Genomic DNA, 27,857 nt, shown 5'->3' with positions numbered 1-27,857 from the left:
CAACGGCTGAGGATTAGGAGTGAGGCAAGTGTAGCACATCCTGGAGGTCGTCAGGGGTGAGGGCAAGCCCCATTAGTAAGTGGTTTGAAGCCTGTCTTGCGCTGGTGCTAGAATGTGATGTTATTTATCAAAACCTGAATTTGAAGGAGCGGGGAACGGAGTGAAAACACAGGGCCTACAAACCTTAAGAAACACCTACAATGAATTCTAAATACAGTATTCAAAAACATTATTGCACTTCGTTATTTCCAGGGAAAAGCAAGACTTGCTTCTTTTCCCGGATCGGGTGGAAGATGATAGAGGTGTTTAATGCTGCTGTGGGATTGGGAGGTTTAGAATGATGCCGCGCAGCATCACCAGGAAGAGTAGGCCTGCCACACCAGCTGCTTTAAGACACTAAGTAGTGAATAAAGTATGGAGTCGGATGATCTGGTGAGCACTTTATAATGAACATGTATTTTAGTAGTAATGACATTGAAGTTGTCGTGTAATGGCAGTTGAGTTTAGAAATGTCATGATTTTACAGTTATTTAAGATTTGAAATATGCAAGTACCGAAATGTTAGCACATTGTTAGGAGTGTTGTACAGACATGGGTAGTATGAGAATTGTAGCATTTTTGCATGATATGATGTGATAGTTTATTTGTAAAGCACCTATACACAATGTGCTTCAAAGCGCTTCAAGGCAAGGGAGGGAGCAAGGGATATTCTTACAAGGCCTTGAACAATAAGATTGTGAAATTAACTATCGTACTCGGCCTGGCAACATTTCAGATAGTGCAAGAGCTAAGACACAGAAAGGAATGGAGGAGGTACGTGGGGAAGGGAATGGGAAACACACAGCCGACTAACATACTAGGCCTGACGACATTTCTGATAGAGCCGGAGGGTTACAAGAGGGAAGGGTGAGGGGGAGTGGAAGCACCCATCGTACTAAGCCTGACGACATTTCAGATAGTGCTGGAGAAGGAGGGGAGGAAGAGAAACGAGAGGGAGGTGGAGGAGACAAACAATGTAGCTATCATACTATGTCCGAGGACAATTCTGATAGAGTATGTGCAAAGAATAAAGAAGGGAAGGGGAGAGGAGAGAGGGAAAGAAAGGGATAAGAGGAGAGAACAAGAGTAAGCCGTGAAGAAGAGTGGAGAAGCAAGTGGGGAGAGACAATACAGTTGCAAAAGTCAGTAATAACAGAGTTGCAGGGAACAGCAAATGTAAGACAGGATTCAGGATGAAGATGGGCACAGCATGATACAGGGTAACCATGAGTACGTGATGCAGAGGAAGTTCGGCATGAGAATAGAGATGGGAGAAGCACAATGAGACAAATGAGTCCATAAAGTCAAAACCAAGCATTTGCAGCAACACAGTGATGGTAGAGCAATAGTGTATCAAGACAACTCCTGCAGTGGTAAGATGTAGGGGGGGGCAGAGGGAGAGGGCTAAGGGGAATGGGAAGGCAGGATAGCCAGGAGCATCCAAGGCAGGAAACACATGCATACAAGAAGGGGGGGGGGCATCCAACATCACAGGCAACCAATGGGGTCGGGGGCAAGGGGAACGGCATACAACACCACAGGCAACCAAGGGCGGATAGGGGGCAAGGGGAACAGTATACAACATCACAGGCAACCAAGGGTGTGGGGGGCAAGGGGAACGGCATACAACATCACAGGCAACCAAAGGGGGTGGGGGGCAAGGGGAACAGCATGCAACATCACAGGCAACCAAGGGGGGGGGTGTAATTAGTACACCGTGTTTGAAAGTATGTTTTGGCTGTAGTTATTACACCATGTTGGTATGTTCAGTTCTGAACAAATCTCCTGATCAGCAACGGTCCCAACCGATCTCCTCCAGCAGCACCCCCACATCATGTGCAGCACCATGATCACTGCAGAACCCAAGACCGATCAGACTCCAAGTCCCAACATGCCCCGTCTCCAATAGCGCCGTACAGGGCACCGCATTTCTCTCAGAGGTCGGTCCCTCCTCAATCGTGCACCATACCGAAACATGGCACAACCAACTCCGCAATACTTCTCAGCTACAAGCCACCCCTTGACATTAGGCACTCTCCTTCTCCACTCCACTGACCTCTGTGCAGCAACCGACTTCTGCCAACTGCAGATAGGACATGGTACATGCAAGATTCCTGTGCTGCAATCAATTTTTCCTCACCCCTTCTCATCAGCCACGCTGGCTCTCCATTCGTCTTAGCTCATCCTTTCATCCTCCAATCCAGGCAGGGAAATCTTAATCTGCAAAAGGCCCCTTTTACTTCTCGTCGCCAAAATGTAGTATTCAGCATAGGGACACAATGCAGGAACCAGGCAGGAGACGGTATGCACAAAAAGAAGGGCATGTACTTTATTTCTTCAGTCACAGATTAGCTCAGGTCAGATCAGAACACAGGGTGAATGTATCTTTCCAGCTCACAGTCCCATGCTGAAATCCCCACAACCGTCACCCCGAGAACCTCCAGCTCCACACATTCTACATTCCATTCATCATTCTCACAGCAGCACCTAGCTCATGTGCATGCAAGGTACCACACAGAACAAAGATCATCTCTACGAAAGAAAAGGACGAGGAAGCTACCAGTCCCCTAAAAGAACTGCAGTTGGATATGCAGAGACTATTTGCATATGGTCTTTGAGTAGAACCAAAACATTTAAACCAAAAAAACAGAACACACACAGCACCCAGGAGAAGGGAGTCATTCTCCTGGCCTTAGTTATACTAGTGGTAGGTCAGATAGGTTATGGACAATGGACGGACTTGCTTTGGACATTCACTCTGACTGGCAATCACCAAGTTAGTTAGTAAAATAGGTAGGGAACACCCAATAGACATAGGGAAGGGTAGGCCTCATTTAACTTTGAATAAACTATATGGTAAAAATGTCTTCATGCGTCTTTGATCCTTCTGGTCCTACACAGAGGCCAGTAGCAGCATGGCTGCAATGGGAGAGAAGGATCTCTCACTTAACAGGGGCATCTCTAAAAATGACCTCCAGCAGTGCCTAAAGACGTTGCAGGACATCTTCATGGCCTCCTTCCAAGAGCAGTGTAACTCCCTTAAAACTGGCCTGACTTAGTCTATATCGGAGATAAAGGGAAAGGTTGCAAAGTTGGGGAAAAGAGGTCCAACTGTATCAAGAACTTCCCCTAAGCACTCTTAAAAGTGCAGAGAGATGGGCTCAGTGGTAAGGGAGCTTGCCAAGAGGCAGGTCAGATATAGATGGTATTCCCATTCAGCCTTCCATTTAAGAGGGAGGACTCGCAGCGATGCATCACTTCCCTAAAGGAGGGCTTAAGCCTACTACAACTAAAGGTTGAGGAAGACAATATTGACATAAACCTCCAAAGTGGACTTACAGAAAAAGTAGTCCTTGGGAATGGTTGTTGGTGACAAGGAACCACAGAAGAGCCCTCACAGCACACAGGCAAAGCCTGACCTTACATGACACTGGATCTGCTCCGGCAGTCATGCTTAGGAACACACTTCGAGAGAGGGTATAGGAATGTAATGTAACTGTATCAAAAGGAGGGCTCTCTGGATACCCGTTGATTCCAACCTAAAGAGTGCAAGTGCCCTAGAAGACGTGGGGTCTATATGGTCAAAACCTGGCCATTAGTATTCCTTAGAGACCTATTGGTGTTATAACCATCACACGGAAGTTTGAAGCTGTAAGTTATTGCATTATTGATGTTTTAAGGTTTTGATTGAGGAGGAGGGTGATAACTAGGACATGCTATATTGTCGGCAATGTGGTGGGGCAGTACTCCGGGGATGAGCAAGGTGGGACACCCACGGTTAAGTAGATCTGCAAAGGAAGAGATCCAACAAAGGATCACAAAACTCTTGACACAAAATATTAGAGAACTGAACTCCTTGGTTAAGAGGACAAAAAGAACGAAAACCAGCTATCATAGCTCTACATGAGAGCAATTTACTCAGGCAGGATAGAAATAGTGAAGTCCAAGAACTACTCAGAGATTTGTCATGCTACGACTGGCAGCAAGACTTGGAGTGCTAGTGGCTTTCAGGAACAGGTCGTATTTGGCGATAGAAATAGTGCAGAAAGATAAAGAAGGTTGCTTCCTGGCAATTCGTGGGACCCAGCGGGAACTGCTTTTCACCGTGACCACAATCTACACCCCGAACACAGTCCAAGATAATAAAATCCATGGAGTCTTAGCTTAACTTGAAGGGTTTGCCATAGCAATATAATTCTGAAGGGCGACATCAACCTCATTTGGTCCCCGATCCTCCATAGACATCAGGGAAGAACACAGGGGAGCGGAGCGGCATCCAGAGCACCCATCCAGAGCACCCAAGAAGGAAATGGAAGTGATGAAGCTTAGGTTTGTATGGCGGGAGATTAGGGGGACAGGAACGGGAATTCACTTTTTTCTCCAGTGTCCATAGGATGCACTCAAGGATATACTACATCTGGGTCTCTGCCCCGTTATTAGGCCGAGTGGAGGATGTATGAATATGGCGTTAGTAACCCGTTCCACCGGCTATACCGGTGGTAACGGCCCAGGAGCCTGAGTTAAAGGCCCAAGCGAAGCATGGGCTTTTAAAGAGTGCACGGATGTTACCCCCCCACCGGTATAGCCTGTGGAATGGGTTACTAACACCATTAGCATCCCAGGTTGCCAATCCGGTAACCCGGGGTGCAGATAGCAGTGTCTTTTCTATGAATGAACAGGACGCCTCGTGGGGTCCTGTTCATTATTAGAAAAGACTATGTAAAGATGGCAGCCAAGGAACTAGAAGATGGGGCTCCAAGCGGAGACCCTCTTCCATTTCCATGGCAGCAGGAAGAAGGAAGTCGGAGAAGCAGCGGTGGAGGGCTGCAGCCGCCACAGGAGTCAGGTAAGCGAGGGTGGGGAAAACTATGTTATGGGAAGCTAGGGTTGGGGGGACGATGGCAGGGCAGGGGAAGCAACCGCTAGGTCGCTCGAACCGCAGGCTTGGACCATGGGATTCAGCCCGCAATCCGAGCAACTTGATTGGCTGCGCCACCCGCCTTGAGTGCTAATAGGAACTATGTATCATGCCCTGGTGCAGACAAAACTAGGTCTACCACAAAGGGGAGGAAGGCTGTGGAGATGGAACTTCCAAGAACTACTTAAAGACCCAGTTTTGATGGAGAGGAGAAAGGGAAGGATTAGCAAATACTTTGAGGACAAACCGACATCTCAGACGTCGGAGAGTTCGACATGGGATGCGTTCATAGCGGTCATTATGGGCAAATTGATATCCCTAAAAGCTCAGAGAGAAAGGCAGTTGAGGTCATTAGAGAAAAATCGCAAGAGGGAACTACAGGAAGAACAAATGCTCCTAGAAAGAAACCCCTCTAGGTCTAACCTTAGAACATTCAGGGTGGTTGTGGGTCAGCTTGAAAATATTTGAACTATACTAGCTGAGAAGACATTAATATATGTTAGGCAGCATTATTATATACAAGCGAAATAGGCAGACAACCTATTGGCCAGGATGCATCGGGGGCACGAAGAGGACTAAAATGTTGTTAGACAGAGAGGGCTGTGGACTGCTTACCAAGGAGGAAGGCACAAGTAAGAAGGGGAAAGCTTGCCAAGGAAGCTGGAGAGCAGGTAAACAGGTCTTGCTGGGAGAGGCAAGAAGGAGTCCAGAGAGACCACTGCATGAGGAGAGTGTGCTAGCAGGACTATTAGACAGAAGGGCCAGCAGGGGGCCGGGAAAGTGGACCTGCCAGTGTGCATGGCGGTTTGCCGGGTGCCAGAAGCTGGATGTGGTGGGCAGGAGCAGACGGCTTGACCCAGCACACAGAGGGGAGATCAGCTGGGGAGCACACCCACCAGCCAACGAAGCGCCCCAACGGGGGACAGTATTGAAGGGGCAATAAGCGGGGGAGGAGTGGCAGAGCGTCCCCCAAGAAGGGGTGAACCAAGCTAGTGGTGGTGGCACAGAGAATGTAGATGGGACCGAAGAGGAAAGGCACCACATACGGAACTCAGGAGCACAAGGGACACCAGCAGGGGTACACAGACTACGTTCAACTTTGGGAACCAGACCGCACTCAGTGCGAAGAAATGGTGTTCACCAAGGAAGACCTGCATGCATTCCTAACCAAGTTTAAGGGGGAGATAACTGAGACGGTTAAAGCAGAGACAGCCAGTATAAGGGAGGAACTCTCACAGGCGATCACAGCGAACTGCAGAGATATTGATGCACTTGGTGAGTGAGTGATGGAAGTGGAGGGGCACATCACAGCACTGGCCGGAAATGTTCCGGAACTAGCACAACAGGCACAAGGCGCAGATGAGAAGATGGGAGCCTTGGAAGAAAAGTGAGAGGATTTGGAAAACACATCAAGAAGGGACAATATCCGGATCAATGACCTGAAGGCGGGGTTGGGAATGCCCGGACCTAGAGGGTTGCACCTGGATGATGTTCATAGACTTCACAGAGGGGGAACAGGCCGGAAAATGGAGAATGAAAGAGTGCATAAGGTGGGTAGTCGGAAAGTGGAGCCAAGGGCCAGGCGAAGTGATGTTCTGGTGAAGATGCACAGCTTCAAAGATAATTCACGGCTTATGAGTGTGGCAAGGAAGGGAACATTTGGCTGAGGGGGAGCGAAATTCAATTATATGACGACTTGTCTTAGTCAACACTAGCGCGGAGAAGGCTGTTTAAACCAGTCATGGACAACTTAACAAGGGGAAGATGAGATACCGGTGGCTCTTCCCGCCAAGGCTCCAGTTTCGCATGGGAAACGAGGAGAAGACTGTTTCTCAGGTGGAGGACGGACAGAGCGCTGGACAAGTGTCCCCGAGGCTTTGTGGAGGAGGGAGCAGAGAAGCAACAAGGGGTGACATTGGGAGCAGAACAAAATAACCTGTGGAGAAGGTCCCAAATATAGCCTGCACTCCAGTCGCCCATTTTAAAGTACCGGGAACATTCACACCGAAATATGTGACGTATGATTAGCAGATAAACCAGCAGAGAGCCACAGTTGGGCTCTGCCCAGTACCTATCAGAAGAACAATACCTATTGAAGTACCAATAACCAGACAACCATGGACAGTAAGGTATACATTAAGAAAACCCTACCAGCAAATGAAACGAAATGAAGATTTCTTAAGTACTGTACAGGAAGAAACCAAAAGGTCCTTAATGGAAGACGAATGGTGACGTCACAAAGGTCTGGACTAACGCACCCATAGAAGATATGATAACTCAAGGAGGACACCAAGAAACAAAACATTATAAATAAAAGGTATTGTGAAACTAAAGAAGAGAACGTTGATAAAAAGCAAAGGAGTTTAAACTATAAGCAGGATGAAGATATTCAACCAACTAACGCCTGTACATATGCTTGTAACCGCAAGAAAGCAAAGAAAACAGTGCGGCTTGCTATGCTAAGTAGATAAATAGAGCGGCAAGCGCCATTGTACACAATCTACCTCAAAATGAAGCATGTTATACAAGTGCGAGTCCACTTTGCATAAAAAGCAGAACCAACTCAGGTTACTATAGGCCAAACACAAGAAATGTCATATTCTCGAAACGCAAGGAAAGAAGGCTGAATCGAAACTCAGCAGAGGCAGCTTGTGCCGGGGAAGCCAAGGTCATATCAATAGAAGCTATGGACAGTAGCTACTTTTAATAGAAGCTAAGAACAGAATATCCTGCCTCTGAAGGATCGAGATAAGAAGGCGAGACAGGTGGCGGGTGAAACGAAAATCAAATACACAAATTGAAAGAAACAAGGCAAATCCATGGTGTGCTAGCACGTGACCAGCCGAGCGAGAAGAGGCACAGTTTCACACCTACGCTTGGCACCGCCCAGACAGAGATATCAGACTTTTTCGAGACAAGGAGATGCAGTTTCGAGGCCTACCAAAGTGAACTAATTGGCACATAGCCCATAAAGTGATGATTGATTGAAGGGGGGCAGGGTGAATTGGGGGACACCCTGCACCTGGTTGACCGTTCTGCGTGCTGCTAAGCAAAGTGGAGATTTATGCATGGGGTTGAAGCCAACCCAATCACAAAGGACCAAATAATCTAGGGTCCTATAGATAGTAGAACCAATGGGACGTCATACTTTTAGTGACATCTACAAGATTAATGTTAGAAGGATGGGCTTAAACGCCCACCTGATATAGTGTTTATCCAATCCCCTCACTCAGTTACCATATACAGATATAGCACCTATATTAAAGTTACCTTTTCCTAACCATTACAATTGCATGTTAACTTTGAGTGTTACATGTCAATGATGACGTGTTTTGGGTATAAATGTTACCGTTTGTATGACGTTCTCGGGAGTTGAAGCGAGACGGGCTATCGCATCACTGTTGATTTTCATGTTTCCCCGTTTTTTGTACTTGTCATTAAACGGACTCCCCTTTGCCAAACAATTGAGTTGTCCTTATTGATTGGTTTTGGAGTAAGAAAACCTGCACCCCCATCCATCTCAAGTTGCAGCTATCTCGTCTTAAAGTACTGCAGAGCAAACCCCGACTCTATGGGCCGGCCGGGTGTCTCTCCAGTACAAACCCCTTGTGGTGGAGCTCGAAAAAAGGGAAGAAGGCGCGAGATGGACAGATGGATCCAGAATGGGTCCATAACACGTAAGCCTGTGAGCCTCGTCATTGGGGACAGAAGGGGTCAACGCAGGAGATGGGGGAGTGAGCAATGTACAATGTTCGTGTATTGGGGTCACATCGAGCACCTGGACAATGGATCCAGGGATAGTTATGGGCAGGGTATATACTACTCGTTTGGGGACAGCCAGCTAAAACATGGTAAAAGGTGCTTGATCTGGGGAAGGAAGGTGTTCAGGAAGAAGGAGCACTTGCAAGTATGAAGAGATGTAAAAGCTAGAGTCATGGAATGTGAGGGGGCTGAACAGCCTGAACAAGAGAGTAGCGGTCCTGCAGGAGATTAAGAAAGGAAGAGCAGAGATAGTCTGCCGGCAGGAAACGCATCTAATGAACGGGGGTGTGGGTCGTCTCGATAATAGGAAGTATCCACTTCAATACCATGCTGTTTCAGGAAGTAAACAGGCAGGTGTGGCCATCCTCTTTCACAAGTCAATGAAGCTGGAAGGGGCCACAGTGAAACGGGATCCGGAGGGGAGATTTGTGTTGGTGAACGGGAGACTAGGAGGGAAATTGTACACGTGGGCATCAGTGTATGCACCTAACCGGAGGCAAGAGAGATTTTTAGAGGGGTGTCTGGCGGAGTTGGGCAGGTTTGGGGAGGGTGACCTGGTGATGGCAGGGGACTGCAATTTAGCCATGGACCCGAATATGGATCGGTCGGGCGGGGTGAGGTGGCACACAATGGGGACAATGTCCAAACAGTAGAAAGAGAGAATTGAGAACATGGGTCTTAAGGACACATGACAATACACCACCTGCTGGATAGGGATTATCGGCTCTATTCATACATCCATAAAACATTCCCAGATAGATTACATCTCGGCAACGCAGGCAGTGCAAAGATACATATCGGGAGCGTGATGATCTCAGACCACGCACTAGTCACATTGGAGTGGGGAGGGAGGGTACAAGGGGTGGAGACCGGAAATAATTCCTCTTTAGGGATCAAGGGGTGCGGCAGCAAGTGGAGGCCTGAGATTTACAGGTTCATGGAGGAGGGTGGGGAAAGGAGAGGAACAATGGGAAAGCAATGGGATGCATTCAAGATTAGGATCAAGAACTGCCTCATAGAAGCCTTAAAGAGGTTAAGGAAAGTGAGAAGGAAAGCAGAGCTAGACCTAGAAAAGGATATACAAGAGCTGGAGGCTGCCCACAAGAAGGGTACAAACAAGATCGCTAGGTAATTGGCCCATGTGAGGGGGCAACTTAAACAGCTGATTGGTAGGTCAGTGGAGAGCACCCTCCTGAGGAGTAAGCAGACATTCTATGAGCATGGGAGTAAGGTTGCGGCAGTGCTGGGGAAGTAGTTAATGGCCAAGAACCAGCGAGCATTCATAGCTAACCTGGAGGACAAAGTGGGTAGGCTGGTGGGGACGGAGGGAGATCAGCGCAAGGTCATCCAGTAATTTTTCGCTGATCTCTGTAGGGAGGGACCATGTGACAGGGAGAGGCAGCATGCGTACTCGAAGGGGGGCGGGGCCGCAACTCCCCTCTGAACAAATAGAGCAATTGGAGGGGCCCATAACGTGGGAGGAGGTGCAAAATGCAATAGTTTGGCTGAAACCACATGAGAGTCCAGGGGCAGATGGGCTGACAGCAGCGTTCTACACAACTTTTAGCCAGCCGTTGGCCAAAGGGCTGCCAGAGTTATACATCACAGTCATTCTGAAACCGGGGAGACCCTACAGCTGAGCTTCTAATACCGGCCGATTGCTCTTATTAAAGTGGATGCCAAGCTATATACAAGGGTGTTGGCAGCAAGGCTAGCAGGGGTACTATCGAAACTAATAGCACAGGACCAATCAGTGTAACACGTTTGATAAACGAAGGAGGGTACTGTACATGATCGATAAGGCCTATAGGTGGGGAAGCTCTACGTCTACCTGCGTACTAATGCTCGATGCTGAGAAGGTGTATGATCGCATTAATTGGGGTTTCATGAGCCAAACGGACACAGTTGTGGTGGTAAACATTATGGCGATTGTACGAGGTCCAATAGGGAGATTTGGAAAAGTCATGCTGCCCTTTCTTTCCTATGCACTTAAAGACTATGCTTGCTTATACATTCTGAAGAAACTGAGGACATTTGGTATATTACCGGAGGAAAATGATTGAGCCATGTAGGGGATATTGGGGACGGTCATCCATAGACTAGTCAGGGGCTTGGGGGGTTTGACGCAGTTATTGTGAGAAATGTTGGTTGTTGGTAAGTTCATATGAGAGGAACCATGCAAGCTGTTTTATTATTGTACTTATTTATGTTCATGCACTAATAAAGATATGATTGAACCAAAAAACAAAAGTTAAGACGAAAGGGAGAATACAATGACTAGGTCTGAGGATATAGCGAGTGAATCGGCCAGGTATTATGCGGCACTGCATACATCCGAACCCCCCTCACCGAACCACAAAGGGAGTATAGGAGGGGTTGTCTAGCCCACAGATCGGCTTAGAGGACAAGGAAAGAGTGGAGACAGAAATAACTGAGGACAAGGTCAGGGAAGTCATACAAAATGTACCAACTAATAAATAACCTGTGCCTGATGGTTGGGATGCAACCCGAGACCCTCAAAACTCCATCGATCTCTTTAAAAAATGGTTGACACTAACATTGAGAGACTCTGGTCCACTGTAGAAAAAGATGAGGGATTCTGGCACACCCTCCCTCTGTTTGATGGGAAGGATTTTTCCAAGATTGTCTTGCTTCCTCTGATTCTATATATTATTGAAATGCTTCCTCTCCCGGTCTCAGCTTCATATTTTAAGAAGTACAAGATTGCACTATTTTTGGTATCCCATTTATCTAGGGTGACAGGTGACCTCTGTTGGTTCGATGGAAACATATTTCACCCATTCTTGACCATAACATTTTACTGTCCAAAGCTACTCATCATGAAAACATAAGTGTCATGGAATTCAGGAAAGATATGGTATGATATACACAAAAAAAAGGGTATCACAATGGAACATACCCATACAGCACCCTTGTGGCATAATATAGTACTACAGATTGGAGGGAACATTTTAATTGGTCATCTTGGTATAGCAGCAAAATTATATCATAGGGCCAGTAATGAGGTTTTTAAATAATTCTCTGACCTTTCCAGGGAATGAGCTGGACCAGCAGGATTTCTGGAAATATAGCCACTGCATACCGGGGGATCCAAGAAAATCATCAACCCGTCCTAAATCATCTTAATTCTGAGCCTATTTACAATTATAACACTTCTAAGTAGAATGCTCGCTCATGGGCTTATGTGTTATTACAAAAATACTGTGATGAGCCTTTCTCAGTGCTCATGAAGTTCTCAGAGTAAGACCATGGCATGGTATGGTATTTTCTGACAATCAGACGAGGCTTTGGGAGCTTAATTCTTTAGCCCTAGAGATCCTAAAACCCAATAATCTTTCAGAGCTATGCACAGAACTTACTGACAGACCCAACCTCTATACAAGATAGGCACAATACCTCTTCAAAACATTGGAGGTTGTGGTGAGGAAGGCTTATTTGCCCACATGATCTATGTTTGTGCTTTGCTGAAGATCTTTTGGGTTAAAGATTTCATTGCCGTTGACAGTATTCATTTTCTCGTTACATAAATCACATATATAGTGTATATACTCGTGGCCACAGAGGTATAGCCACTTCATTAGCAGGAAAGAGGGATAGCCCTGGCTCTGGCAACTGTGAAACAGCATTTTAAAAGGCACTGGAAAACTCATCTATTGGTTTGTATTGAGACTGCTTGTACCTAATGACTCAGATCGCATGATCATACTTTGGAGAACTCAGACTGCTATCAGAGCAGAACATATCTGGAAAGCTTTCCTTTCTAGGTCTTTAGTAATGCTTTGGGCGAATTTGAGGTTTGTAATAGGGTTGGGCTAGTTCTTCTATGTAGTGAAATGAAATAATTAAAGTACATTTTCCTTCTTTGACCTCCCTCCCTGAAAAAGTTAACTATCCTTTTCTGAACTTGTATTTTCTCATAGTACTGACACCAATAAATGGCTTATGTAATTTTCGAAACAGGTTTGTTTTGTTGTCTTTCCTCCTTGTTAAAAACCTTTAATCTTAAAACAAATTTAAAGTCTGGAAAAAAACTATGCTCAATCTTAGATTGTTATGGTGAAAGGGAGAAGACAGGAAGATGGATCATGGGTTACAAGTCCAACACAGACATGGGAAGGTAGGATGGTCTCGCCCCTCAAAGTAACTAATGAGGTAAGGAGCCTTGACAGAGTGAGCTGGAGTTCACTCACCCACCTCTGGAACGGTGGGCAACCAGGAAAATCACTTTAAAGGTGAGCAACACTAAAGGGCATGAATCCAAATTCTGAAACAGAGCGGCCATTGAAAATGTTAGAAAAACCTTTTAATTGCAAGCAGAAACAAGGTGGCATGGAGGAAAACAATTAGTTACTCACCAAAACTGCACAACAGAGAGGGATGGTAAAGAAAGTGCCCTGCACTGGAGTCCTCTTGAAGACCAGCATGGTGGACCAGTACTCCTTAACAGTACCAATCTGAAGGTGTCAGGATCCTACCCACCAACAACCGAGCACCGCTATGTACGCACATTTAGAGACTCTGTTTATGGCATAAGTGCGAAGTTAAAACCTACAAACTGCCTCTGCATTCATTTACTTGTTTTACCGATGCAGTTTTGGCCCAATCTAATTTCATGGTCCATTCCAGGCTTTGGGTTAAACCAGCAGATGCACTCTGGTACATGTATGCTCTCCAAGAGGCAGGGGGGCGAGAGGAGGCACACTAAGTGAATTATTTTGCAGGAAGCTACTAAGATCTTTGGAGGCCCTGATTGCATTCACCAAGCTACTACAGGCTAGGCTGCTCAGAGCTAAAGAGACTTGAATTACAACCCACGGCTACAGGTTACTGAAGCCTAGTCTGGTCTTAAGTGAAAACAGCTGCCTGAAACTGCAATCAGCTCCACCCTGTTGAGCTGGGAGGGCCTTTATAAGATCAATTTGAACAGAAGCATTTGTTCAGTCAGCGGCTTCCACTGGGAATGTGTGCTTTTGTGCTCTTGTGACCAGTTTTTGAACCTTTCCTAAATATCCTGAATTTGGCTGTTGAATCCTATTTGTTGTTGCTGCCTTGTTTGCTTTTGCAGTCTGCCTGTTTTTGAACCTTTCCTCGATTTCCAGCTTTTGACTTCTAAAACCTTGTTCTATTTTGCTGTTAAAGACATTTAGTTCTTTCATGATATCTTTCCTGCCTTTCTGTAAACACCCTGTTGCCTGTAAGCATTTATGCCTCACAGATTTTTTCTGTTTCTGCCTAGCTTTTCTCTTTCTCTCTGCAATCTCTTGAGGTTTTCCTGTTTTTTCCTTGCCTGCAATATTATCAGACTTCAGTCCAGAGTTCTAGTGCCTGTTCTTAAGTACTGCGTTTTCCTTGTGTATTCTGATATTCTAGTCTCTGCTTTGTACTTTGTTTCTCTATCCTGTCCTGTCCTGTAACTGGTTATTTTTTTCAATGCTGCTTTCCATCTATATTACATCTTGGTCCACTGTTTTGCCTCTGCTCTGTATCCGTTTACAGTGCGACCTCTCGATTGGTCTCCATTCAGATCAGATAAAGTTAAGACTTCTGTTGTCTGTCTAGTCCGTTGGAGTCTTACCTGCCTCAGGATATGGTCTCAAGTTTTATCCTTGTACAACAGTCTCTTCTGCAAGCCTAACTAATGATGCTGCTGTATGGGGGGCGTGGCTTGATGGCTACGTGAGGGGACGTTCCTTGGAGGAGCTCTCGATGATCCGATTTTGATCCTGGGAAGAAGTGATGGTTTTTGGTGGACTTTCGAGCCCACGGTGCATCCAAGGGTGCATGAAAGTGGGGGGCACATGGTGAGTGCCCTCCCCACCAGCGAGACTGCATATCCACAGAACTAGACTTGGAAAAAGGTGGCGGTCGCGCAATGGAAGGGCAGCACCCAAGATGGCCGCCCGTGGACAAAGGGCCATAAATGGTCTGTGAAGCTGAGGAAGACAAAGCGAGCCCAACCAGATAGACACGTCGCATGCACCTCTGGCTGGTGGAAAGAACATAAGTGCGAGCCTCCACTGAGGAGGCCCTGGATCGTGGCGTGCCATCAGAGCGAACCAGAGTTCAGCGGAACCTTGCTGTGAAGGGGTCGGCGAGCGAACCCCGCAAGGCGCTCCGCAGCGCCGAAGACGCAGCTGGGCGCGTGTGCCCAACCGACGCAGCAGGATGTCCTCCAAGGTGGTGCGACCCCGGAACAAACAGCCCACGATGGAGGCCTACGCTAGGTCGCCCTCGGGCGCGGAAGGGGGCAAGAGCAAGGAAGCCCCTGCGGCGGCGACGGACCCACCGGGTACTATCCAGGAGGTGCTGGCAGCAATTGCCGACTTGAAGGTGGCTTGGGAGACGAAGTTGGGCCTGGCCATGAAAGAGCTGCAGGAGGGCCTAGACCTTAAGATCGGAGCGGTCCGAGAAGAGGTGAACCTGTTGCGCCAGGACGTGCGAATGATCACGGAGCGCACTGGGGAACTGGAGAAGGAGTTGGCCCCGACCACGGAGGCGTGTAATGCACACGCTAAGGAGCTTCATGCCCTCGTGCAACGAGTGGGCAATTTGGAGGACAGAGCAGAGCAGGCAGAGGGGCGCGCCAGGCGCAACAACATTCGCATAGTGGGTGTTCCGGAGGGAATGGAAGGATCGAACCCCACGGATTACGTTGAAAACAATGCTCTTGCAGGAGATTACAGGCGGGGAGCTGACCCAGGGGTTCGCGGTCGAAAGGGCACATAGGGCCCTGACCAGGAGACCGGCCCCAGGAGCCCCCCCGCGGCCGTTGATCGCGAAGATCTTGAACTATCGTGACCGCGAAAAGATTCTCGAATTTTTCCGGAAAGGAGGTACGATAGAAAGGGGGTCAGCGAAAATAACAGCGTATCCAGATTATACGCTGCTTGTACAACGGAGCCGAATGAACTTTGGAACGGTGAAAAGGAGGCTTAGAGAAGCAGGCCACCGCTACATGTTGCTCTACCCCACCAGGTTAAAGGTGTTTCATAAGAACAGATCCCTCTTCTTTGAGACGCCAACCGAAGCGATGGAGTGGTTGGATATGCAAGGTCGAACTCAGGAATCGGATGCCCAGACAGAAGCGGCTGGAGATAAGTAGCATGTTGCAGAGGCACCCGTGAGGCCATAGTTACGACATTGGGACTGGAATATAGTACGATATTGTGCTTGTGGGGAGGAAGTCATGGTATCTGCCGGCGGGTCCCGTTGAATGCACTTCTCCTAAATAGACGACCGGGAGCTCCTGGGGAGCACCCTCTGCACCCAATAATAGTACACTTAGTTAGGTCACTGTTAGATTGGTGACACCCCGCGGGGTCCTCGTCCTCGGACACAAGACGGGTCCAGAGGTGGGTAGGCCTGAGATCCAGGGATGGAGCTGGGCTATTGTTGGGGGTTGGCGGGGAGGAGGGGGAGTTGTGTGCAGTGGTGTGTAGTTGGGGAAGGGGGGAGGAGGGTATTGTTTGTGAGTAGAAGAGAGAGAGCCAGGGAACGAACTAACATGGGGAGCATTATGGGAAGGGAGGGGATGGAGATAGTCCGACCAGATGGCATTGGGTAACCTCAGAATTGTGACCTGGAATGTACGGGGCCTTAACAGCTACCTGAAACGTAACAAAGTGATGTGATACTTAAAGAGGATGCGCGTAGACATAGCCCTGCTGCAAGAGACCCACCTCACTAGGGAAAGGCTGGAGGTGGTCAAGAGGAAATGGAAGGGCAACATTGTGGGGGCAGCGTACTCGGCGTATGCTAGAGGGGTCATTACTTGGGTGGCGCCTCATGTGCCGTTTCGGATGCTTGATTCTACGGTGGACCCGGAGTGTAGAATGGTGGTGGAAACGGGTCTCCTGGAAAACAGACAAGTGCACATCATAAATTTGTACGCCCCCAATAATGACACAGCGGCCTACTTTAGGACCCTCTACGCTAAACTTGGCCCCCTGGCAGGGGGTACGGTAGTGTGGGGGGGGGACTTTAACTGTACTGTGGATCCCAGAATGGACAGGTCCAAGGACAGGGCAGGGAAAACGGCACCGGCGGCTAAAGCGCTGGGTACCTTACTGAAAGACCTAGGCCTAGAGGATGCGTGAAGAAGGCTGCACCCCATGGATATGCAGTATTCACACTACGCAGCGCCACATGACTTGCACACAAGGTTAGATTACATGTTTGTAACAGCCGAGATAGTGAGAGACATAGAAGGAGAGGAATACAAGGCCCGAGTACTATCTGACCACTCGCCCATGGTGGTAGACTAGAGACACCAGCCCCCAAGACCGCGGATCCCTACATGGAGGCTTAGGACCGAGGCACTGCAGGACGAGGGGTTTCGGGAGGGCCTGAGGGATGCCATTGAAGAATACTTTGATATCAATGCGGGAAGCGTAAGCTCTGTGGGCACACTGTGGGAAGCGTTTAAGGTGGTGGTGCGCGGGGTAGCCATTTCCCAAGCTAAGGGGCTACTGGGAGCGTTGAAAGGGAACTCCAGGAGGCGGAAAGGGAGCTAGAGGATCTCACGCGTTGCGAGAGCACTGCTCATGACAACAGAGCCAAAGTAAAGGAGCTACAGTTGTCCTGCAGCGCACTCTGGGATAGACTGTGCAGACTCAATTACAGGAAATATACAGAGAGAATACATGCAGGGGGCGACAAGCCAGGCAGACTGCTGGCCTGGCTGTATAAGAGTGAGACCCCCCGCTCGGTGATCAGTGAGATTAAGGATGAGAGAGGTTGCATATGCAACACCCAGAAAGAGGTAAAAGAGGAATTCCTTAAGTTCTACAGACACTTGTATGAGGACACGGAGGAGGATATGTGTCAAGACATACTGGACACATTGGAGGACATAGAGCTGCCCACCTTGGATGATCTAGAACGTGCCGAGTTAGACACACCCGTCACCTCGGATGAGCTGGAGGTAGTGATTCAGAACTTGCCCACTTGCAAGGCGCCTGGTTCGGATGGGCTGCCCAGCGAGTTCTACAAAACATACAAGCAAGAGTTGCTTCAGCCACTGCTCGCCACTTTCAACGAGGCCTACGAGCAGGGGGAACTCCCATTGTCCCTCCGCGAGGCTGTAATCATCCCACTCTTGAAAGCAGGCAAGCCGGCCGTGGAGTGCGGGTCTTACAGACCGTTGTCCATGCTTAACCAGGACAGCAAAATACTCACGGCTGTGCTGGCTAATAGACTGAAGAAGGTGATTAGGAAACTGATACATCCAGATCAGACGGGATATGTTCCAGGCAGGAACATCACCGATAACCACATGAGGCTACACCATGTCATAGACCAAACTGAAGAGGACACGGGCGAGTTGGCTATAGTGTCGTTAGACGCGGTCAAGGCCTTCAACTCGGTACGATGGCCCTGGCTGAAAGCGGTCCTGAAGGGGTATGGAATGGGACCTGGATACCTCAGATGGGTCCAGTTGTTTTATAGTACCCCGATGGCGAGAGTCAGAACAGGGTCCACAGTCTCGGATTCTTGGCAACTTTGCAGGGGGACCAGACAGGGATGCCCCTGGTCACCCATGCTATATATACTGGCATTAGAACCGCTGGCAATATGCCTGCGACAACAATACGGGGAGGTGGGCATAAGCACTGTCAGTGGAGAGCACCTGATATCATTATATGCGGATGATATGCTCCTTTATTTGCGTTATCCAGAAGAAAACCTGCAGTACGTGCTGGAGGTAATAGAACGGTACGCCATCCTCTCGGGCATATCGGTGAACCCTGGAAAGTCTAGCCTGTTCCCTTTGGGCAGATATAGGAATGCCCCGGTACAGAGGCTGCCGGTCCTGCCAATACCATGGCAGCCCGTGACATTTAGGTATTTGGGAATAAATATTTACCACAGGGTCGAGGCAGAACACAAGCATAACACGGAAAAGGCGATAGAGGGGATCAAGAACAGCATGGTATTCTGGTTTAGATTGCCCCTGACCATGATGGGGAGGGCGGCCTTGCTCAAGATGGTGGTCCTGCCTAGACTCTTGCACTTTTTTGTGAATGTCCCGTTTTTGATACCTAGGAGACTATTCGCGAAACTTCATAGCGTGTGTAGGGGATTCGTATGGGGCAGCTCTAGGAATAGGGTTGCTCTGTGGAAGCTCCAGAACCCATGTGACAGGGGGGGATAGGCCTGCCTAATTTCGAACTCTATTACCTGGCGGGGCAGCTGCAATACGTGGCCAGGTGGCTTTCAGCTGAAGACTCGGCAGAAGCTAGGCTTCTGCGTGGAGATACAGCCCCATACTTTCTGATGGAAGTGGTGTGGTTATGCAGAGACAAACTGGTGGGCAAGGGGCGGCTACTGAGGCTGGGCTGGGAGATCTGGCACAGGACATGGAAGATGGGGGGGGGACTCGGAGCCGTACTCTCAGCAGGCCCCTTTGGCGGCGCTGTGCGGGAGCGACTCTCAACTACTTGAATCGGTCCGTAGATACTGGGAACAGGTAGGCCTGGCCACCCTCGGGGACATATGGCAGGAAGGGGAGGCAGTGGATTTTCAGAGGTTGCAGGAAGAGACAGGGGTACATGGTGGCCAATATATAACTTACACTAGGCTTGTGAAAAAGACTAGAGAAAGATGGCCTGAGACAGTGCTAGCGGAAGACCCTGACGCCTCCCTGGAAACCATGTATGATGTATCGGAGGGCGGGCACGAAATATCGAGGATATACAAGCTCCTGCGAGTAAGGGCAGGGAAGGAGTTGCTTCAATTGAGACAAGATTGGGAGGAGGAGGTGGGAGGACCCATGACGGACGGGCAATGGGAACGGGCCCAGAGGTACCATAAAAAGGTGTCCCGAAACGCGAGATCCCAACAGCTTCAATTGTACGTTACCCACAGGGCTTATTTAACCCCCGGGAAGATTGCAAAGTTTGGGGGACCAGCTACGCAGCAATGCCCCAGGTGTGGGGAGGTGAATGCGGGACTGCTACACATGTTTTGGGCTTGCCCGGAAGTGCACAGATTTTGGAACGAGGTCAAGACGAAACTGGCTGGTGGGGGGGTTGGTGCTGGATGTGGAATCGGCCTGGTCATGCATGCTTGGGCTTTTCCCTAGACCCCGGCATTCAAAACACATAAGCAAGATGAAGGACCTGGCTTGTGTTTTGGCCAAGCGCAGGATTGCCATGGGCTGGAAGGCGGCCCACAGACCTAGGGTGGAGCTATGGTGGACGGACCTCTTGAGGTGGGCGGAAGCTGAATCTGTGGTCTGGTTTGAAGCGGTCACCAGGGGGGGCGAGGAGGAAGTAGGGCCCTTGCTGGCGGCAATTGGTGGCCTCTATAGCAAACCCTCACCAGGGTAACAATGGAACAGAGGACCCGGATGATGCCTGCCTAAGTACTGTGCTACCCAATGATGCTCCCGTTAATGACATGTGAGAACCGGCTCTAGTTTAAGTGGGGGGGGGGAGTTTTAATGAAAATGTGTTGGACTATGATGCTTTCTATGTTTTGAAACAGTTGTAGTGTGTTTGACTTCAAATAAAATAAAAATATTTAAAAAAAAAAATGATGCTGCTGTATGACCGTTAAGAGTAATCTGCTGGTACCGATCCAAAGGCCTTTCCCTAATCCCTGGAGACTCCTCATCATATTCCAGTACGCTGTTTATTCTGATCAATCTGTGTTGCCCTGTATTTTTGCTTGTGTTTGCTTTCTCTCTGTCTCTTTACTTACAGCCAGCTCCTGCCCCTGCAGTTCCTGTTTCAACTCAGATCAGCTTGGTATGTACCCAGTTTGTTAAATGCTAGCATTGCCTCAGGAATCTTCCCGAAACTACAGTGCCTGCTGTGAGATATAGCTTTTGCCTTGTGCTCTCCAGCCAGACTCCTGACAGACTGTCTCCCTAGGACAAGCAGAGCAGTAAATCCAGAATTGGAATGGTAAGAATAAAAGATAAAGGATACAGGCCCTTCACATGGCATCAGCTAGAGAATGTACAATACCTACAGGCACAGATTAACTTGGTAGCCATCCTTCTAGCTCATCTAGACACAGACAAGAGTGAGTACATCCAGGAAATAAGACAGGTTCCACTCCTTGTATCTCAGCCTTTCAGCTGCCAAGCATGAAGGTTGAGACTGCCAGGCTTGGATTAAGGACATAACACTTAAAAAGGAGAGCAGGGTCTACCTCTCTGAGAGGCACCACGGCAGACATATGAACATGTCCAGGAGCTCTGGGTTCCATGCCCTTCGAGCCCAGTATGGGACAATCAGGGTCACCAAAAGCAAAGCTCTGCAGCTTCCGGAGGACTAAAGGCATTAAGGAGAGGATCTGAAGCGAATGCAACGAGAAGGTCAAAGTTCCATTCTACACTGCTTCCGCTAGGGAAAATGCCCAGGAGCAAATAAAAACTCGTACTTCCCGCTGACACTGGGTATTGAAGATGTCTACTTGAGGGGCCCGACAGGTGAGGATCTCATGCAGAATTTCCTGACAAAGTTGTCACTCGTGGAGAAACAAATTAATGCCCACAAGGCATTTTGCCAATGTTTGCCATCAAGGCCATATATGCTACCAAAAGGGAGACGTTCTCTAGAGCCCCAAACCACCATCACATTGCTCCCCTGCACAGAGACTGACCCCATGCCATCTCTTCTTCTGAGGTAATGCATGGCCACTGTGTTGTCTGTCAGAATCAGGATACACTTGCCCTTGTACGGAACGGAGGAAAGCAACCAGGGCCAGCCTGCTGTCCCACAGTTCTAGGATGTTAATGTGCTCACTTGCCTCTGTCTAGGGGAGCAGCCCAGCCCTTGGAAAAGGGCACTGAGGACTACAGTCAACAGCAGCCCATGTTGCAAGAAAGGCAGTAAATGGTCTTGCAGGAATGACCACAGGGGATCCAACACATTGCTTGAGTCCTGCAAAAGGTCAGCCGTGTTTCACTGAACAAACCACTGATAGAAAAGCTGCCAATGGAGCGACCTCATCCACAACTGAGTCACAGGAAGATTCAGGAGGTCATGGAGTCCCAAATGATGAAGGAAGATCGAGGCCTAAGCATGGTAAGATTGATAAAGATGCACCACCTGTAAGGGGTTGTCAACATAGCCACTCAGGAAAACAGACCTTGTTGGAGCATGTGCCCAACAGCCTGATCAAATGGAACATCTGAGATGGAGTGACGTGTGCCTTTTGAAGCTCATGAAAAAGCCCAAGCTGTGCAGCAAGTGACGTGTGGTACAAATGGGCTGAAACTAAATAGGAGGAGAGTGACCGAAAGAGACAATCTTCCAGGTAAGGAAAGATGCAAATGCTTTCCCATCCTGAGATGAGCAGTCATTGCAACCACAAGCATGGTGGACATCCTGGGGGCTGAGGACAAGATGAAGAGCAGGACAGCAAACTTGTAGTGGACACTGCCAACCATGAACCAGCCACTTCTGAAGGTTTAGGGACTGGAGGATCTGGGTAAGAGGGACTATCTTGGATTCATCCTTGCTCAGGTACGTGTTTAAATGGGAGGATAGGATGGAGATCCTAGTCCTCCAACACGCAAAAATAATGGTTATACCTCACATTTCCAGGCTCTGAGGCAGCCACAAGCTAGAGAGTGACTTCATGAGGAGCAGCCAGATTTCCTCCAGCAGGGTGGTGTCCAGAGACGCTGAGGTTTTGTTAGGGCCTTGTCCGGGAGTTTGGAGGGGAGGGACCCTAGGGGGAGACCGTACAGGAGAGGCTAGAGCCCTGGGAAAAGATCTGACAGTCCCAGGCATCTGAGGTGGTCCTCATCCACTCTGGCACAAGCAGGGACAGCCACCTTAATTGTAGGATAAGAATGGACAAAGTCCAAATTAAAGGAATTTTAGACATGGGGGTGGGGTGGAAGGGCAGGAGGAAGAAACATTACCCTTGGGTACGTCGCTATACCTACCTTAGTGGGGAAGAAATCTCTGATTGTCTCCCAGAAGTCATCCAATGCCTACCACTGTTGACGAACAATAATGATTTAATTGAACACCTTTAGAGTAGGTGGAAGGCTGCTGGAATACCAGACACAGAGACTTTGTAGAGTCTTTAGAATCCCTGATGTTGTCAGGCGCATGTCTATTTTGGTGCCAATAAATGTGCCCCATCGAAAGGCATGTCTCAGAGTCTTAATCTAAAGATAAACAAGATTGATGACCCTGCTACTGCCCACTTTCTATCCGGGTTGCTGGATCTTGATCTTCAGCAACTTGTTGCAGTCCCTACACACTGTATGAGGAATACTTTGGATCTGATCCTGTTAGCCCCTAAGTTGGTGACTGTTTACCCAGCTCAGTTACTGCTCTGGTCTGACCATCTGTTGATTCCTTTCTCCATGGAGGTGGACATGGAGACTATTGTCCAGTCCAAGCCCAAGATCTTGAAACGGAAGTGGCGCTCAGTCTCCTTAGATCAGGTGGCTGGGGAGATCATCAATGGCTGTTTAGAACTGCAAGTAGTTGATTCATCCTCCCTGGTCTCTGTGTTCTCCACCACGGCCAAACTTCTTGCCCCCCTGAGACTGTGTAAACAGGCTCATCAATCTGAGCCCTGGTCCAATCAAAATTTTCAAAATGCGGCGGCTTAAAACGCAGACAAGCTGAGCTTAAGTGGAGAAGGTTTTACCTCTCCACTGATCGCTCGCTGCTCCCTTCTGCCACTTTGGTATACCATAATCCTATCACCGTAGCAAAAAAGATTCTTTTCTGACAAAGTTCAAGTGGCCATTAATCAGCCCAAGGAATTATTTTAGGTTACTCGCGCTCTGCGTCCCCACGACCCACCCCCCACCAATCGATTGGTCGGGGCTATTCCTTCTCTTCTCAGCAGTTGTGCGATTCACTCTACTTTTTTGACACCAAGATCTTGCATGTTTGCAATTTAATTGTATGAATAAACATTGCTAGACCAGTACTCACAGGGGGCAAAGGCGCCAGCATGTGGACACATCTGACAATATTCTTGGGGGCACTGTGCAGTGAAAGGTGGATAGTACCATGAAGTGGATGAGAAAGGTGAGGGAGGCGGGAGGATCAGTGTTGCTCTAGCAACCTTGAATCCTTCTGTCTTATCAGGCCATCTTCCATCGCTAGCAACATCAGGAACCCTGTTTAAGCCCAATTAAATGGCCAATGGACCAGAACAGGCACACTCCATGGATAAGAAGTCAATCCAAGCCCCTTTTTGGGTGTACAAGTTCACCTTGGGCCTCCCTGGTCTGTAACTGGAGAGGTCTGCCTATATATTCAGTGAAACCTGGGTATCTCAATAGAAGCGAGAACTCTGCAAGGGTTGGGAAATCTTTGCAGCAATCCTGGGAGCCACTCTAAAAGGAGGCCATTAACACATGCAGCTATGCTTGGCGTTCTGTGCAGAAGCTACGCCTTACGTCCAGCCCCAGTTTGACAAGAGGTATAAGCAGCAACTCCAGCACTAAACCTACCTAAAAGAACCCAGCTTAACTTGGGATCTGGAGGGCCACCAATGTTAGAAATAGATTCCACTGAAGAAGTATGGGTTAGAGCTTGAGGCATGTGCAATTACTATAAATGGTCTTGAATTGGTGTGCTTGGAACACACCCAACACTTTCCACTAATGCAAATACACTGAGCAACCCAGATAACCACCAACCATTGAATATGCTAAATGGGAAAGAGTACATGGCAACAGATCAGTCACTTGAGATATGGCACATTGTGTACACAGGAAACATAATGGACCTGGACCCTTTGTGACAAGCAAGAAGAAGGACTCGGACCAGAGGACATGTTGTCAAGAGGCTTTATTTAATTTAAAAAGAAAACACCTTTCTAGCCCTATTGCTAAAAGGGAGTTCCCTTCCTATCAAAACTATAACTAAGGAGCTTGTCAATAGTCAAAAACCAAAAGAATAGTCCTCAGTCCAAACCTATCTGCTAAACTGGCCCTACCACCTAGAAAAAACATAAAAGAAAAACTAGACAGAGTGTCCTGCATGGAGAGTGATTTCACCCTGATCTTCCTCAGGCTTCTTAGGAGCCTCTCCTGGTTCTGGGTTCAATATGTGTCTGTAGTAAACACACCAATTTGTTATTTTTAACAAGTCTTGGCAGCCTCTCAAAGTTCCAAAGTCTCCTCAAGTTCCTTAAGGAAAGTCTTACCTCCCTGAAAAAACAAAATGTCTCAATTTCTTTAAGTGGAGGGATATTTCCCTGATTCCTCGGCACAACTTGTAGTGACCTTTTCCCACTTGCTTTACGTCTTGGGAGTCTCTGTGCCCCGCCCAGTATTTGTTCTTCGCTGTGTTTATTGGGCCTCTCTAGCCCCCTTGGGTTCCTCTTTCACAATGTCTCTTACCTCTCCAGGGTATTGGAAACACCTCTCGTTCTCTTAGCTCTTGGGAGTTTGAGCTGTCTGGTTACAGCAGCCCAAGAAACGCAAAGATTGTAATTCACCACTCTGTTCCTTCTCTCTTTCCGGGTCTCTCTGACCCTCGTAGGAGTTATTTGGTTAACTTGTTCCTTCCTCCGCTTTCATTCTATCCTTTCTCTGCCTCCCTCTGCCCTGGGCAACCCAGATACCTTCTGTTCCATTGGGTTTCTACCAGCAAGGGAGTGTCTCTTGTATAGCAGTGGCGTTCCCCTCTGCTTGCAGGTTATTAAATCTGGATACGAGTGGGTTTTCTCTTCTGCTCGTTTCAGCGCCTCTCGAATCTTGGGCTCTCCTATTGAGACCGGACGATTCGCTTGTCTCTCAATCTCTGGTTTTGGTGGCAGTTTGTGGGCACGGGCCCACCACGTCCTCCGCTTGGTCGTGCCGCCAGGTAAGGCTTGTTTTGAGCGGCCTTTGCCTCTCTGATTCTGCACTCTCCCGTGTCTAGTCGGCAGCGTCTCACCGCCACGTAGGCCTCTGCCCGCACCACAACGAGCTTCGCTGTGCAGCACAGCTCTGCCCCTCAGTGACATGCTTACATTGGAGGCTCGCCTCCGCGTATTGCTTCCCCTCGTCCATGCAAGGGCGATTGTGCCTTTATAATCGCTCCATGAGCAAAAAGGGGTGTGTTGTTTATTTTCAGCTGTCAAGCCCAAAGAAAGAGCAGCATTGTCTTGACCCAAACGTCCAAAGGCACTTTCAGTATTATCTTGAGCACCTCAGTTGAATATACTATCTTTTTCTTCAATTCCCATGTATGCCACGGATGCTTTATTTACAGGGAGTTCCCCATGGGAATGGCAGTCCTTGTTCCCTTGTGGGGAGTCACTCCCAGTGAGGTCCCGCTTTCCCAAACCCCTAGGGAGGGTTTTGCTTAGTGGGCTCACCTCCCTAGCATCAAAGGGGGTGGCTCCCTCCCTGGAAAAAAGGGAAAAAGCCTCCAGATTCCTAAGACCTTTTATGCGCTCAATGTGAGAATGAGTACTGCATGGTTAAACAACTTGGATTGCTTAGCTACTTCAGAGAAGCAAGGCGCTGCATGAGGAAATGCTGCACAGCCAATCTTTGCTGCTAACCACTACCGCTGAACTAAGCAGGACGACAATTGGTCTAGAGTTAGCATAACTAAAGGCCCAGCTGGTGGACTCTTGCTTAGCACAACTGAAGCAGATTGGTAGAACATTCAAAATCAGGGAGATAAAACTATGCATCACTATGAGGTAGATTCTATTCCAATGTAAGAAGCTTGGAAAAGACTCCCAAAATGTACAGGCTTGAACTAGCCAAGCATGCTTCACCACTACAAAACGATTAGAAGAAATGGCTTCAATTGGCATTTACAAATCTCCCCACGGAATTCACCTAGATACTTTTCTACAACATCATTGGATGAATTTGAAGGCATGCTGCAGGAGGGGACAGTCAGGAATCATGTCTTATTTTTTTTATTGTATTAGTTGAATTTAATCAACCTTTCAATATTATTACAAAAAAAAGTTATTTACGATTAAATGGTTCAATTTACATTTACAAAACATAAAATCAACCTTTCAATGCTGTTATACAACAGTTATCTGATGTGAACATATAAGCTGACAGTCTCAATATGATATTAACATTAGTGGAGATCAAGCATTTCCGAAAAAAAGAACAACATCGCTAGTTGTAAAAGGCATTTAAAGAAACCAGCCCAAGTTCATATCTGATCCATGTGTGTGGTACACTCACTGGGAGCTTTAACATTTGCCTCCAGAATTTGGCCTCCCACTTATCAAATTGGAAACCAGATCTGATAGGAAAGGATTCCAGACCATACAATATTGCCGGCACGGTTCCAATAAAACCAAGCTGGTTTAATGGAAAATTTCCCATACCTCCACATGATAATTTGACATTGGCATACTGCTGTGTTCAATTTCTTTTTTAAACAAGTAATCTGGCTCTTTGAGTTAATTGTACCCTCGAAGCACGTGCCCAGATAAGTATACTGGGCCACAATTTGCAGTTGTATTTTGTTTACAACCCACGAAAAACGTTTTAGACCGGCTCTTGTCGGCGAGTATAGTAAAACCTTTGTTTTTTCAGTATTCAGTCTTAATTCGTTTGCTTGGATGTAGTTTTGAAAGGCTGTTAATTTCTGCAGACCAACTTGGGTCTTAGAAATTAAGACAAGGTCATCAGCATATGACAATGATTTTATATGTTCATTAGCCAGTTTGGGAGTGTCAGATTGAACAGTTGCAAATACATATTTAACATCGTGTATAAAGTAATTGAACACTGAGGATGCCAATAAGCACCCTTGCTTGAGCCCACGTGCTGTGGGGATGGGATCAGAAAGGACAGCGTTTAGTGAGAGGCGGACACTCATGGAAGTATCAGAATGTAGCGCCTGAATGATTTCAAGTAAGGTAGTTGGGCATTGATCTTTCCTTAATTTCTCAAAAAGCTTGACTCGTGAAATGGAATCAAATGAGGAGTGCAAGTCCACAAACGCAAAGTATATTGGTTGCCTCCGGGACTGGCAGTGAGCCTTGATTGCATTTAGACACATCAAATTGATGTGTGTGCCCATGCCTGGTACAAAGCCAGTTTGATTAGGATCACGTAAGTTATTGGCAAGTGTCCAGGCATTGAAATCCCCAAGTACTAGCTTTGTGAAAGTCTTGCCTGGAGCATCCGACAGTGCTATGGGTCTAAAATTTT

At 47.9% G+C, this 27,857-nt stretch overlaps 1 protein-coding gene across 1 annotated transcript in view; it reads right to left on the bottom strand.

Annotated features, from left to right (window-relative positions):
• The window catches only part of GRTP1 (growth hormone regulated TBC protein 1), a 987,655-nt gene that overhangs the window by 570,688 nt on the left and 389,110 nt on the right, over positions 1-27,857 (bottom strand). The gene's annotated exons all lie outside the window — the stretch shown is intronic.

This window comes from Ambystoma mexicanum, chromosome 7p, assembly GCF_040938575.1.
Source record: "Ambystoma mexicanum isolate Mex_15411 chromosome 7p, UKY_AmexF1_1, whole genome shotgun sequence".
Taxonomy (NCBI): domain Eukaryota; kingdom Metazoa; phylum Chordata; class Amphibia; order Caudata; family Ambystomatidae; genus Ambystoma; species Ambystoma mexicanum.
Note: the sequence above shows the minus strand (reverse complement) of the source record. Positions and strands in the feature narration are given on the sequence as shown.